The 3,844-nt window shown below is 41.8% G+C and overlaps 1 pseudogene; it reads left to right on the forward strand.

Annotated features, from left to right (window-relative positions):
- The window catches only part of LOC111390664, a 75,470-nt pseudogene extending 72,499 nt beyond the window's left edge, over positions 1-2,971 (forward strand).
- Positions 2,972-3,844: the final 873 nt, after the last annotated feature.

Consider the following 3,844-nt stretch of genomic DNA (forward strand, 5'->3'; position numbering starts at 1 on the left):
TTGGGGTGGAGGAGGTGCTTTTCCCCGGCTCCCCCAATCGACTAAGTTTCTCCTCTCCTTCCTGTTTCTAGGAGGAGGGACACACTCCTCTTCGTTGCCTGACCGGGCCGACCCTTTTGAAGGGCGGATCCTATTGCTAGGATCGTTCCCTATCCGGTCGAAGACGCTTACTGACCTCTGGTCATCATGTTCTTGAGGAAAGTTGTCCCCCAAGAGTGGTTCTGATGGGTGGCTCTCCTGCATATAAGATGTCGCTTCGGTGTTATCCTCTCTTTCGAGAGGACGTTCGGTGTGCCGGCTCATGTGGCCTCGAGAATGAGACAAAGGGATTTCCCGTACCGGATACGATCCTTGGGGCATCTGGGGTCCCTAAGCTTGCATGAGAAGTTCCCGCATCGCCATATTCTGAGCTGCTATGTCTCTCATGCCTGCAGCTATCTGGGCCATTCCTTCGGCGAGTACAGCTGTTCTTTCACCTCGTCGACGCCGGTGATGCGGTCTCTGATGAGTAACATTGTTGTGAAGTATTTCCTCTTCAGAGGCCTCTCTGATGGGTTTGTCCTCACGGCTGTAGCTCATCCTCCCTCTTCTTTCAAGGATAGTAAGAACTTGGATTGTAACTCGACTTTTATTCTTTTTCAAGAATGCCTCCTTTTTCAGGGTCAGTCGCCGGTTTTCCGGTGGCTTCTCCGACGGGGAATGTAGGACTTTGAATGGGGAATGACGTTTCCCACAGATGGCGCCAAACTGTTGACCTCTAAAAATGGCACTTCCACATGGCCAACTTGTAGCTACTCCACGTATTCCTCCCTACGAAATGAACAAACTATCAGGCGCACACGGCCGGAACCGAGGGGGGTGGCGGCCGCATACACTCCGACGGTCAAGTCAGGTTTGGGTGGTCGGAACAGTGTCCAGAGACTACACAAATCAATCAGTCAATAAAGGGGGAGGAGGATATATAAACTTGTTATGGAGTGCTATCTATTGAGAGTTTCATTACCTTTGCCTCTGGCCAATCTTTGGGTATTTATAGGTGGTATGAACCGTGGGATGTGGAACACGTGTATACATCTGACGGTATGAAGCATCTGCTCATAGGCGTCAATCAGCCGCGCTTGTAGAGTGGGCGGACAGTTTGTTTCCCCCGAGTTGAATTGACATAAAGTTGATAAGTCACATCAAATAGCTTTATGGGGGACGTCAAATCAATTGAAACCTTATATGCAGAGCAAATCTTAAATTGGCAGCGAATCTTCTAACGGGGTTCCACTTGAACCCGACCTCGGAGACGGGACACTTCGGCAGATCAGTGACAGGAATCGGTGTACCACTTTGGAGAAGCTTCGGGAGGTCGGAGTGGTGAGAGGCTTCAGGAGGTCGGAGTGGTAAGAAGCTTCGGGAGTAAGAAGCTTCGGGAGGTCGGGGTGGTCTATTTGATTTCACCGGCTTCGGAGTGGCGAGATGACACTTCGATACCTCGGTACCGAGGCTCATAAAAATGAGGCGTAACAACATTTACTCTCATGACCTAAATAGTTGCTCTGTCAATGAATGCCATGAAGAGCTGCGATTTGACGGTTCTATTATCTACCAAATGTTTGCTTAGACTACTTATTATAAGTCTCCAATGTCCATTCTTAAATGTTTTAGCGATAAGGAAGAAGAAAAGTAGTTTTTCCTAATAATATGTCTTATGTGTTTGCTGTTATTTTGTTGCTCAGTATTAGTATTATAATTACTATATTTTCGAATCTTGTTTTAGTCTGTGAACTTCTACAGCGTGTGTCAATTGTCATATGGCGTGGTGCGGAGTATGCTTAGCAGCTCCAAGCTTCCTAGATCCTTGTAGACCAAAGCTCTTAAAACGATAGTGTATATATTAAACCGAGTTCCAACTAAGGCTGTCCCAAAGATGCCATTTGAATTATTGAAAGATGGGAAATCGAGTTTGCGACATATGCACATTTGGGGATGTCTGAAGTAAGAGTTTATAACCCACAAGAGAAGAAACTAGACCCAAGGACTATTAGTGAGTATTTCATTGGATATGTCAAAAGGTCAAAAGGGTACAGATTCTATTGTCCATCTTACACCACTAGGATTGTGAAGTCAAGAAATCGAAGTTTCTTGAGAATAACTTGATTTGTGCGAGCGATCGATATTCGAACATTGTATCTGAAAAGAATCATATTGATGCTCCACCTTCCACTTCAAGTGACAGATTGATTATCGTTCACAACACCCCTCAAGTTCAAACAGGTGTTGGACAACCAATCGTTGAAGTTCCACAAGTTGCTGATGACAATCCAGTAGATCAAGATGTTCAAGAATTGCTTGAAATTATTGAACAGCCGGTTGAACAACATGATCTTCAGAAAAATGTTGATACAACATTAAGGAGATCTACTAAAGTAAGGAAACCAGCAACAACTAGTGATTATATTGTGTATCTGCAAGAATCAGACTATAATATCGAAGCTGAAAATGATCCTGAAACGTTTTCACAAGCCATGAATTGTAAAGAATCAAATTTATGGTACAATGCAATGAAAGATGAGATGGATTCTATGGCATCCAATGGAGTCTTGGATGTTGTCAAGTTGTCTAATGGTGCAAGGGCCATTGGATGTAAATGAGTCTTTAAGACAAAGAAGGATTCATTAGACAACATTGAAAGATATAAAGCAAGACTCATTGCCAAGAGATTTATTCAAAAGGAAGGAATCGACTATAAGGAGACATTTTCTCCTTATCTAAGAAAGATTCTTTGCATATCATTATAGGATTGGTTTCACATTTTGATTTGGAGTTGCAACAAATGGATGTAAAGACGGCGTTTCTCAATGAAGATCTAGAGGAGGAGGTGTATATGAAACAACCAGAAGGATTCTCCTCTAGTAGTTGTGAGCATTTGGTGTGCAAACTTAAGAAATCCATATATCAATTGAAACAAACCTCCCATCAATGATATTTAAAATTTCATGATGTTATCTCTTCATTTGGCTTCGTAGAGAACATTAAACAATTTCTATCTAAAAACTTTGACATAAAAGATATGGGTGATGCATCTTACGTCATTGGCATAAAAATATACAGAGACAGGCCACGAGGTATTTTGGTTCTGTCACAAGAAATCTATATCAATAAAATTTTAGAGAGATTTTGAATTAAAGATTGTTCATCAAGTATAGCTCCCACTGTGAAGGGTGATAGATTCAGTTTGAACCAACGTCCCAAAAATGATTTTGAAAGGGAGCAGATAAAGAACATTCCATATGCTTCTGCTGTCAGAAGCCTAATGTATGCGTTGGTCTGCACAAGGCCTGACATTGGATTTGCTCTTGGGATGTTGGGAAGATATCAGAGTAATCTAGGTATGGATCACTGGAGAGCTGCAAAGAAGGTGATGGGATACCTTCAAGGGACGAAAGATTACATGCTTATGTATAAACGAATTGATAATCTGAAAATGATTGGTTACTCAGATTTGAACTTTGTTGGGTGTGTTGATTCACGAAAATCAACATTTGGATACATTTTCATGTTTGCTGGTGGAGTTGTATCTTGGAGAAGCGCAAAGAAAACCTTAACTGCTACTTCCACTATAGTGGCTGAGTTCGTATCTTATTTTGAGGCAACCTTGCATAGTGTATGGTTGAAGAGTTTTATTTTTGGACTTAGAATTGTGGATTCAATTTCTAGGACACTAAGGATATTTTATGATAATTCAGCTATAGTTTTTATGGCAAAAAATAACAAAAGTGGCAGTCGAAGCAAACACATCAACATCAAGTATTTAGTCATAAGAGAACGTGTTAAAGATGAAACAGTGGTCATTGAA

This window comes from Olea europaea, unplaced genomic scaffold (genome assembly GCF_002742605.1).
Source record: "Olea europaea var. sylvestris unplaced genomic scaffold, O_europaea_v1 scaffold703, whole genome shotgun sequence".
NCBI lineage: Eukaryota > Viridiplantae > Streptophyta > Magnoliopsida > Lamiales > Oleaceae > Olea > Olea europaea.